General features: G+C 37.0%; 1 protein-coding gene across 1 annotated transcript in view; it reads left to right on the top strand.

Annotated features, from left to right (window-relative positions):
- The first annotated feature begins 1491 nt into the window (after positions 1-1491).
- Positions 1492-12560, top strand: part of LOC133526509 (cyclin-dependent kinase-like 1) — a 52636-nt gene continuing 41567 nt past the window's right edge. Inside the window, exon 1 of the mRNA XM_061863177.1 lies at positions 1492-1646. The gene's annotated coding sequence lies outside the window, so the exon portion shown is untranslated. The remainder of the gene's footprint in view (positions 1647-12560) is intronic.

Consider the following 12560-nt stretch of genomic DNA (forward strand, 5'->3'; position numbering starts at 1 on the left):
CGAATAAATTTACACTAGGGGCTCAGGTTCTCATACTACGAGTAAATTATTATGGGAACGTAGATAGGTATGATCGTCATACCATGAAGTGACAGCGATAGATCATATAATACGGAAGGTAGAGACAAGGAACAGAATCTCCATATACCAAAAAGTGTCCGACAAGAAACCATAAATAGGTGGCGCTATAATACCTAGAATACTTGAGAAAAAAATCTAGTCATAGACAGCACACTTCACTCCGTCAATAACGCCTAGGATCTTAGCTGTTCTAGCGCTACTCTGGAGAGATTTTGAACTATTATTTATAGGGAGCGTGCATGAACTGTAGGAGGCAGCACAGAGCCGTCAGATTTTTGGCGCGAGGCGTAAATGTGATGTTTTTTGTTCCGATGTAGCCCACAAGATGGCAGAACCTACTATGCACAAGAAAACACGTAACGTGTACATGTGCATGTTTATGGTTCCGATTCAGGCCACAAGATGGCAGCCCCTATAGCTGACAGGTGGACACTTTTGCAACAATTCTGCCTAAGGAGTTTCTGTTCCTTGCCTCTACCTTCCATATCATATAACTTCCCGTGTTGGCAAGTGATCTTAAGAGGCAAGTGGAGTGGTCATTTCTCCATACAGACGTACTCGACTGTATCCTCCGTGGTTTTTGAGACTAGAGCAACTATTTTTTGAACACATATTAATATTATCAATATCTGTGTCGAACTGTTTTGCTTTTTGTTTATTTGAGCGCTAGAGCTCTTCAAACATTGCCTAAAACGACACAATTTACTAGGCCGCAAAGTTATACAACAATTAGCCAAAAAAGCAAAACATTCGAACGTAGATAATTTCATTATTATTTACATTTCGTTATGATAGGTTAAGTTTTGAAGGAGGAAACAGGCGAGTACAAAACCTCGATTTTTGAGATTTTTTTACGAAGGATATTTCGCCTTAGTTCAGTTTTCCGTATCGCACTAATTTTAGGAGTCGCTATCGTTAGCGCGACGGATATATTTACCTAAAGTTGCCAAATCGGAAGAGGGCTTGGAGTATTTAACAACTGGAGTCGTCTTTAAGAGCCTCGGCCAAAGGTCATATGTATTGTATGGAGTGACGTTTATCTGACATGGTTATTTGTACGTTAAGTATAAATAGCCATACATTTGACGTGCTCCTCCCCCGCAATAATCGGCAGACTGTTTTGAACAGAAAATTACAGACTAGGCATCTCCAATTGTTAAATCCTCCAAAGAAAAGGGGCTCAGCTCCCCTTTCCTTTTAAAAGTATAACACGCACCACGCATAAGGCCTTAACAGCCCTGGGAAAACTTATTCCATTTTTTACCGTATTCTCGCGTAATAAGTTCCAAATTCCAGCTGGTTATCAATAGCTGATATGGCTGTTATGTGTGACAGGGCAGAAACATTCAGACTTTTCCACCGGTCCTTTTTGGTCGTAAGAAAATAAAGTAAAAATGACATTTGGAAACGAACGTTCTAAAATTGACAGTTCCCGTTGTCACGAGTTCATGTTAAAGTTGTAAAATAATTTCGCGTGTGAAACGTGGAAGAAATCGTGTATAGATCGAAATTGTGCATCGTGTTTTAGTTTTCCTGTTCCCGATTTTCCAGTTTTGTGATACTCGGTGAGTTATTTTGTATGAATTATACAGTATGAACATGAGTACAATCTGGGTCTCTTCAAGGCTAGGGTATCTCATAGGTAATCTCATAGGTAAGCGTGCTCCAGACCGCATCATCACTTACCATCAGGTGAGATCGTGGTCAAACGCCTGCCTATCTTTATATTAAAAAATAGTACATTACGATACAAGTGCGAAAAATAGGAAATTCGAAACGAGTGGCGATAAATTAAAACACGACCGAAGGGAGTGTTTTAAATCGACACGAGTTGCGAATTACCTATTCGCACATGTATCGTACAACGTTTTACAGTACATATGGCCCTTTAAATGTTCGACACAGTAACGTAATATGCTACTTCTCGCACTAGTGCTATAAAGTAGCCCCATATGTACTGTAAAAGTATTTTTATTATTTTAATAGCCCTTTGTTCTGAATATGATTGTTTTTTTTTGATAGTAAGTTAGTTTTGAAAAGTCATATGAAGTCTCTTAGTTCAGTGTGCCTAACAGCAAAGGCCTCCTCCAACTTCTTTCAGTATCTCCTCTCTCTTGTCACCCTTATCCAGAGTGGTCCCACTGTACGTATAATTTCATCTTCCCATCCTTTTCATTGAGGGCCTTGCGATTATGACCCGTCTGCTAGTAGGCATATTACAATGCGCTTATGAACGTCAAATAAAGCTACGCCGACTCTAACCCTACACCTCTGACCCGAGAAGATTAAAATCCCTCCTAAATTTTAGGAGGATATCCCAATATGAGGACACATCTTTTCAAAACATTACATGGTATAACTAAAATGCACTAAATAAAAAATACAATTTAAATTAATATGGAATTAAAAAAATAACATACAGTAGGTACTCTCTTACAGAAATTGGATGCACTAGATTGCTAATGCAGGAAGTTAATATTGCCAAGTATCCCTATCCATGATATAATCGCTTATTTTATAGTATGCACGCGAAATGTGTTTTTGCTTAACATCAGTTTAGAATTTAGAATCTGTAAATTCGGTGACATTTTTTGGTATCTTGTTATAGAATTTTATATAATTTCCCAAGAACAACTTTCTTGAATTACCAGTCTCTAAGATGTTACTTTAAACTTTCCTGTGCTTCTTGTAGCCTTTGACTTATCATATATCTTTAGAATATGTATTGCTTTAAATAATCCCATTTCCAAAACAGCCCATGTATTCATCATTGTCATAAACATAAGACACGCGTCTTCGTGAAGACAATCTATAAGCTAGCGAAAACCTCCTCACGTTCTGTAATGTAGGGTAGCTGCAAGTGACGTGGTGGAACACCGGACGAGGCCCGGAAGTGTCACCACGTCCGGGTCACAGGTCGTGTGCCGTGGACTCTCATGGATATTCACTAACCGTTTTATAGCTCTTATGTAGGTGTTGAAAATCCTGCAGTTCAGGGCAGCGAATGGATGGACTGCCGATGTCGAATAAGGTTAAAAATCCCACCCAATCGAAACCCCAAAAAAAGCGCAAATGTAGGCAGTCTGTAAATATAAAAATATTTTTAAAGTTCCATACCTCAAAAGGAACCCTTACACTTACTTTGTTGTTCGTCTGTCTGTCCGTCCGTCCATCTGTCTGTCAAGAGTGTCAAGATCTCGGAAACGCGTGGAGGTAATCTTGAAGCTATGAAAAAGGCAAACTTTTTTTCTTATACCACGACGGTGGCAAGCAAGCATACGGCCCGCCTGATGATAAGCAGTCACCGTAGCCTATGGACGCCTGCAACTCCAGAGGTGTTACATGCGCGTTCCCGACCCTTTAAAAATCTGTACACTCCTTTTTTGAAGAACCTCATACTGTAGATCCTCGGGAAAACCTCGGCAGGTAGCTCATTCCACAACCGGAGCGTGCGCGGTAGGAAATTCCTCTTAAACCGCACACGTGCGTGACCATTTAGGTTCTAGGGTGTGAGGATGAACACCCTGACGACGGCGGGCGGTGAGGTGATAGAAAGTAACCGTGGGCATCATGTCAAACAATTCTTCAGAGCACAGCCCAATGTACAAGCGGTAAAACACACATAAGGAGGCAAAGTCTCTCCTTATACTTAAAGGTTCAATACCGCTTGTGAGTTTGGGATCGTCGACGATTCGTACAGCACGTCTTTGAACTTCTAAGTTAACGTAAAGAAAAGATACGGCCGTTTATGCCGCAAAAGACGTATATTTCGACACTCTCAAGGGAACTTTCCTTTGACCTGGAACTATGATATTTGGCCAGTAATATCGTCTTACTACAAGTACAGGGAAAAATCTGAAAACTATAAATTTATCAAAACTAAAATGTTAAATTTGTACACACTACTTTAATGTATAGGCAACAAGGTCGTGTATACATATTTTTGGCACTTTGTCCGTGTGGATATTTAATACCTTGAATGTACGTAACCCTTGGTGAGCGAGTCCGACTCGCACTTGTCCGGTGTTTTGAAAACTGTCCCGGTTGAAACCAACCGATCAGAAATCTGCGACCGGTCTAGCCTAGTGGGTAGTGACCCTGCATATGAACCCGATGGTCTCGGTTTCAAATCCTGGTAAGGGCATTTATTTGTGTGATGAACACAGATATTTGATCCCGATTCATTGCTGTTTTCTACGCATATAAGTGTGTATTTATCTAGTATATATACGTATGTAAACCGTCGCCTAGTACCCATATTACAATCTGTGCTTAGTTTGGGGCTAAGTCGATCTGTGTAAGATTTTCCCCAAATATATTTTGTTTATTTATAATGTATTTTGCCGTTTCTATGAAACCGCCTAAGCAATATTTATCAGATTAAGTTCACCGAATGCGAGGTCAGCCATGTTCCTTCTCATTGTGCTGTTACCGAGAATTGATAAGCTACAAAGTATTTAAAATAATAAACTAGGTTGAAATGTAGCAAGAATCGACTTCAAGCAGTTTTTAACTTTATGTAAGATATACCGGGTGGGCCTTATTAGAAAATAAAACATGAATTATCTCCAAAACGGAGTAAATTAGAATACCGGTTTCTTAGACTAAGATCTGATTTTTCAAATATCAGATAAATATCACACTCTCTTTTTCTTCTTGCATGTCAAAGAAAGGGAGCGTGCTATATATATATATAAATATATATATTATAGGACATTATTACACAAATTGACTAAGTCCCACAGTAAGCTCAATAAGGCTTGTGTTGAGGGTACTTAGACAACGATATATATAATATATAAATATTTATAAATACTTAAATACATAGAAAACACCCATGACTCAGGAACAAATATCCATGCTCATCACATGAATAAATGCCCTTACCAGGATTTGAACCCGGGACCATCGGCTTCGTAGGCAGGGTCACTACCCACTAGGCCAAACCGGTCGTTCGATATATAAGAGATGACTTTATCTGATTTGTGAAAAATCAGACCTAAGTTATTTAATTTGAGCTCAGCAATACACCCTTGAAATGAAAGGACTTTAAAAACACCGTGTATGATAAGTATTACATTATTTTACGAAGTCTACCAATGACTTAAAAACCCCTATCTCTAATAGAGTTATGAATAGAGTGCAGAGCGGTAAAACAGTTCACTTTATATATAAATGTAAGCCCTTTCATTGCTTTTGAATGTGTTCAGTTGAATGCAGACACCGCACGGAAATCGGATTATCCGTTGGGAAAAATAGACAGAAATAGATAGATAGACACGTTCAACTTATAACACTCCTTGCATCTGAGGTTGAAAAGTGATTTAGGCTTAGGTGTACAGCCTTCATCAGATATATCGGAGCGGCCAAGGTATTTCAAAAATATCTGAACAAAGTCTCTAGTCTACCGTAAAACCACCCAACTATAGTCCAATACTGCAACTATGGTCCACAAGTTCAAAAGGAAATTAAGTATCTATACCAATGTTCCTTGTGGTTTACTCCTAGTTTTACCTTCCATTTATAAACATACTTTGCCTTAGAACTACAAAAATATAGTAAAATACACACCTGAACGAGAAAAATTGAGTTTATTTGTGGACCATAGTTGGGAGCTTTGGACTATAGATGGGTGGTTTTACGGTATTAACAAGTCGTTCAAGTGCATGTAGCGATGGCAGCACTTTCGCACTTAGATACTTGTTAGAACGCGACAGGCAATAAAAATGCGTGTTACAGTCGCAGATATTTTTGAGCACCTTGGACGCTCCGATATATCTGTTGGCGACTGTATGGTCACAGACTTTAAGGGTTCCTCTACACGATGGCCCAGCCTAGGCCAGTCTAAGGGACGCAGCTATGCGGTGGAATGAGATAGCAATATCACTTACTCCCTCTAACGCATAAATGCGTCCCTTGGACTGGCCTACGCTGGGCCATCGTGTAGAGGAGCCATAAGAGGAAAGAATAGCTTGCGGTCCGATTCCGAAACTACGTACGATTTTAATGAAATTTCCATTTCGGGAGAAAACGGTTTTCACTGAATCTTAACAAATCACTGATTTTGAAGTTGATCGCTTCAGCATAATATATTCTAAGTTTATGGGTTTGTCATTTTTAAGAGCCCGGTTACGATTTTAGAGCAAAAATGTAAAATTGATAGATTTAGTCGTTGAAATTGTACACCTTTTGTTACGTAATATCTAAATAACAAGTATTGGTAAGTATATTTTTAATAATGCGTGCGTCCCTGGTAATATATGACAAGAAGGGACAGTTTATAAAAAATCATCAGAATATTATAGTGATAAATTATACAAAATGATGTATAAGAACAGTTTCAGCAAATGTTGTAGATTGTTTAAGATATCAAAATTACGTTGAAATGAAGTCGATTTTCAGAGAAATTGTCACTTGTTTTGGAGTAATTTCTGGAGAAAATTGATTTCGTCTAATTTTCATTTACACTACTTCGAATTTATAAAAACGAAAATGTAGTTTATCAAAGTTGAAGTACAGGATATGAGTATTGGCAGTCCAAACTTTACAAAATTTACAACTAAGAGCTTCATCTAAACGTCCATCAGAAAAAAAAGAAAACATTAATAATTAAGTGAGTCTGTTTTCAAAAAATTGATTTATTCAAATGAAAGATAAAAAGACGTGCTAATAGAAACCAGTACTTGTTATTTCCAATAGTTAACAAAAGGTGTACAATTTCAACGACTAAATCTATCAATTTGACATTTATGCGACTAAAATCGATAACGGCCTCTTAAAAATATTATACAAGGTGCCCGTGAGCATTGCGAGACATTTTAACTTAGCATTCCTGGTAATATTTAGAAATAATCAGAGTTTCAGAGATAAACAAATGTTTTTCGAAATCATTCTTTCGCCATAAGTCGGTACAAAACACATTTTTGACTGTGGTATTGCCACTTTGAGGTCTAGTCTATGGACATTATATATTGATTGACATCGAAAAATTTAAAAAATGTATTCGACAGGCTTCCCCCAAATAAAAAAAACTTTTTAGTTAATTTTAGGTTATGTGTTTATCAATAAAAAATACGTTTTATGTACAGGAGTGTTCAAAAAAAGGAGAAATAGAAAAACAAAAAAAAAGTTTTTTCGTCGAATTTCACAAAAAGTCATATAACATTTTTTTGCTTCTGTTGCCATCAGGAATGCACCGTTAAAATCACTCGCAATGCTCACGGGCACCTTGTATAGGTTTTATAAAACGAACTGCTTAATTCGGCCAAGTTTTAATCACTTTTTATATAAATATACTTGTTTTACAAAAACTATGTAATTTTTTTTAAATAGCGAAACCTATACACCTACAATATATTATGCTGAAGCGATCGACATTAAAAACGAAGTGATTTGTCAAGATTTAATTACTGGTTACCGTTTTCTCCCGAAATGGAAATTTCATCAACAACGTACGTACGTTCGGTTAGGATCGCAAAAATATTCTTCCCATCTACTGTTCAAGCTAATTTGGCTGTCAGGTGTCAAATACTGACGCTATGATATCTCCGATGTAAAATAAACCCTAAATGACTTAACTATTAAAGTCCGTGACGGTTCAATCACGTCTGAAAATATATATACGGACGATAAAGTGCCAAAAATAATACACCTTAATATATGGGCAATACGGGTGTATACATATTTTTGGGACTTTGTTCGTATCGATATTTTCGGACGTGACTGTACAAAACACCTACATAATAATGTAACTCCAGGGCAGTCGGGTAGAGTTTCGCAAGTTGTTAGTGACCCTGTTACATCGTTAGAGGGTAGCGAGTATGATGGAGTGCTGATACTGATCTCGGCGCAACGACCCCTATTAAGCTTCGGTTACACGGTCGGATTCGGCCGCCGTTGGTCGCCATACTGCGAAAAGTTACGTGACAATACAGTGTGCATTTTTGATTTAACCGCAAACTTAAACTAGACTTAAGTTTTAATGCTAAAAAACAATTCTGAAAGATTTTTTAAGTTTAGTCATAACTACCAGGCCATTTTTGAAAATATTTCGAGCGGCCATGTATTTAGTACATCATGGTTACTTGTCACAAGTGACGTCGCGTTGTTAAATGCGAAGTTTTGAGATAAAACAAAGTATAGGTAAAAAATTTAAGTAAGTCACCTGTTGTATGTAGTTGTGACGTGTTCGAATAGACATTTGTTTTGTTTGTGTGTGTCTTTTAAACATGTATTGTCTATTCGAACACGTCACAACCACATACAACAGGTGACTTACTTAAGTTTTTTACCAATAGTGATATATTGCTTGCTGAATTATTTTATATCGAAAAATAAATGTCTCCATTTTTTTTAAACCTATGAAAGTGTGTCCATTATAGCCTAAACTAACTACACTATCATATCAAAAATATACGCTGTATGTTTGAACAGTCAGCTGCAGAGAAAAGTAGCCTCTTGCATAGAAGTTTGTATGCAAAGTTGCTAAGTTAATAGTATTGTTGTGTATGTACATTTATACATTATTTATGTTTCGATTGGATTGTCTAACCCCCCCCCCCCCCCCCCCCCCTCCCAGGCGCCTAGTCAATAGCCAAAGTTTATTTGTAAAACATAGGTGAAACTGTTACAGTGGTGTAATTGGTGTAAAATATTATTAGGACATTATTACACAAATTGACTAAGTCCCACAGTAAGCTCAATAAGGCTTGTGTTGTGGGTACTCAGACAACGATATAGTGCCTTTTAACGCACAAAATCATGCCCTTAATAGTAGATTATGTGACAGCTACATAATAAAAGGCATTAAAATACACGAGTGTGGGTTTAAGAAACGAACGAAGTGAGTTTCTTAAAAAGATCACACGAGTGTTTTAATACCTAATTATGTACAGTGACATACACTACTCGTATTTTGTCTACACACATATTATAAACTTTCTATGATATATTCACGAACCCAAATTACAGCCAACGTTGAGCATCTTTGCTCTCTTGGTGGAACTCGCGGATATGTGGTGGCGTCACCGAAATATTTTTATCGCTCATTTTACACGCACCTTTTGCAATAGTTACTTTAAAAACAACAAAACATATTCATTTTTTATACTTAAAACTAATTAAAAGATAACTGTACGTAAAATGACGGTAAATGAAAACTTTTTTCCACGCATGTCACGCATTCTTAGTTTTTTTTTATTCACAGACAAACTAGAGTCGGGGGCCTATTTTCGTATCATTCGATACAAACTAACATGCGAGATATGTCAAAATTGTAGCAATTGACATTTCATTTCGACCAAAAAGGCATCTCGACTGATATTAGAATAGAGGTCAAATCGAATTGCTTTTTTTCCCGAGATGTTCCAAATTTGAATGTATAACCGCATCGATTTTGATGTAGTTATGAAGCAATTACAACATCATCACAGATAAGAAATTTGTTGTGACAAAACAGTTTATTGTAATGTTGGCCATTATTTACGGATTTTGGAGGCATCATAAAGGGTTTATGATATGTGTGTAGATAAAATAATTAATACAATAACTTAACTAGGTAATTAATCAAACATAAAATAATATATTGATATTCTTAAGTTGTAACAGTAAAACCATTCGTTATAATATCAATTAAAAACATTTCCAATTCATTTAAAAATATATATAGATATGCTCTACTTGAATTTAAACTGTTAGTACTAGCTGTACACTCGGTAAGCTTTATTTATAATATAACGACCGCGATGTCTAGTCACGAAGCTGAAATTGGCTAATTTGTAATACGATTACAGCAAGTAGCTACAAAGTAATTCGGTAGACACACTACTACCCCCTTATTCATAAACCTGTACTAAAGTTACGATGCCGCTAATCATCGTTTGTCCCTTTCCATCATACCAATACGTCGGAAAGGGGCAAACGATGATTAGCGGCATCGTAACTTTAGTACACGTTTATGAATAAGGGGGCTAGTATGTATAATAGTACGGGCGGGCGATAAGCCATGGCACACGTTAATAAAAGTTTAAAAAAAATAGTAAAAAATAGATGATGCTATTAGCAACATATAGCAATTTGTATGTATGTTAACGGCACCAATTATGGGCCATTTAAGAGAAAATTTGGAGTATTTTTGATATTTCACCGACACCTGTAAAATTTCTACCGCTTTATGCGTTAAAAGTCGAATGTCTTCTTTGTCCTTTATGTGTTCTATGTATTTAACCTTTTCAACGCCAAAGACCACTAAAACGGTCATCGTCTGTCGTGCCCGCGACGCCAATGACCATTAAAAAGGCTATGGCGGACGTTATCAAAGCGACTTTCCTACTGTCAGTTAAGCTTCATATTCGCTCTTCGCCAGTTAACTTTTTGGCGTCCATGGCATTTCTTGACACGTGTGGAAAAGCGTTGAAAAGGTTAATGAAAGATGCTATATTTAGTTTCAATGTTATTAAAAAATTAAAACTACATATGTTTTTCTGCTCCAGTCATGGGATGTATAGCGCTATTAATTTTCAAACTAACAAATTTCAATGGAAAATTAAACTTAAGTAGCTCTATTCTTCTTGCATTCTTTTTTGTGCTAAAATATTGCCAGCGTTTAAAAACTGATAGTAAATACTTATTTAACACATTCGCTACCAACGTTTTCGTAGCGCTACGCTCGTAGCCGATCCCAGCGTTTTCCTGCTTTGTAGAGGAAAGCGACTACGAACAGAGAACCCGCCAAGTGTTAACAGGATTTGTCTATACCATCCCTTACTGGTGCCAGTCCTATCATAGGGGTGTTTACTATAACTCCAGAAAACAATCGTCTTTAAAATGCTCGGCAGACTCACTTAGTCTACAATCTTCACGTCACATAGATACAGAACAGCGGATGTCATTCCAGATCTAGAGCAGAGCCCAACTGGGGAAGTAGCTCCACCTTACAGAAACCCGCAGCCAAATAACACTAGACCCTACTCATAGTGTTGTGTTCCTGCCGGTGAGTAAGGTTGCCAGAGCTCGCAACGCGCATGTATACCCCTGGAGTGGCAGGTGTTAGGCTACGGAGACTGCTTACCATCAGGCGGGTCATATGCTTGATTACCACCAACGCAGTATAAAATAAAACTAGGTAGTTTATAGTTAAATTAGAAACGTTTACTTCGTACGTCTCTGGTGTCATATATTATACACACTTATTTATTTACACTCACGTCTATAAATATCCATACGGATAAATTGCCAAAAATATGTATACACGACCTTATTGCCCATATATTAAGGTAGTGTATATAGTGTTGGTAGGAACTCAGTCTAAATTTATGAACTCAACTCGTTTTTACGAGACTCGGAGCTTAAAAAACTTCTGAGTCTTTTAAGTCCCGAGTCGAGTCCTTTATTGAGTCTTTTTTAAGCGCAAATCAAAAGGAGTCGAATCTCCGAATAAAGACTCAGTCAACAATTTTATGGGTTTTACCTAAACTAAAGTAAAGGAAATAGGCGTTATTGTATGATTTATGTTATGTACATCCATGAATTTTACATAAAGACAACGCATTTCGAAGTTATTTGTTAAAAAAAAAGTTCTCCGAAAAGGACTCAAGTCTCTACAAACGACGCGGGACTCTAATAAGTCGAAAAGGACTCGAATTTCCTCTTAATTATAAGAGTCTGCAAAACTGAGCCGAGTCTTAAAGCTGAGGACTCAAAGGACTCAAGTCTTATCCAACACTTAAGTGTACACTTATTTTTGCCACTTTATCTGTATCAATATTTTTAGACGTGACTGTACATCAAACTCTGCAGGTGGCTTGCCTCCCAAGACTGAAAGGCAGTTATTTAAAGGCTATTTTTAAGGATGACCCAGTAAAGATATGACACGGCAAATTAAACATTCAAGCAGCTTTCTGAGCACATGTTGTTTCGGCCTAGTTCGTGCCGTCATTTATATTTCATCGTTTTTTTCTTTACTTGCTTTTGCTTCTTCAGTCAACAGTTGGTGTAATGTTTTAGGGTGCAGAAATAACTTTTTCAACACACTTGCTCGACAAAGATCTTATTTCATGCAGGTGTATTGAAGGACAAAGGCATATTTTGTTCCCGGGGGAGTTATGGATTGTGAAAAAAAAAGCTATAACTTACTGTTAAAAGTTATACGTATTATGTCACTTATTCATTCAAACCAAGTACCATAAATAAGTTTTACTTTTAAAATACTGACGTTAATAATTTAATATTTTTGTTTATGTTTTAAATTATTTAAACATAATTTTCAATCGTGGCTGAATGCCAAATGGGCCTGTGCCTTCGGTGCCTTCCGTTTGTCAAGAAATTACAAAATGGCGGACGAATGCTTGTATGTATACCGTATTAAATTTAAGAAATATTTCGCTTAAAATTTATGAATTGATGAAATACATTGCGTGCAACTCCGGGGGTAAGAATATTGCAAACTCGGGTCTTTAATTACCACCCTCGTGTACAATATT

Source organism: Cydia pomonella, chromosome 16, assembly GCF_033807575.1.
Source record: "Cydia pomonella isolate Wapato2018A chromosome 16, ilCydPomo1, whole genome shotgun sequence".
Taxonomy (NCBI): domain Eukaryota; kingdom Metazoa; phylum Arthropoda; class Insecta; order Lepidoptera; family Tortricidae; genus Cydia; species Cydia pomonella.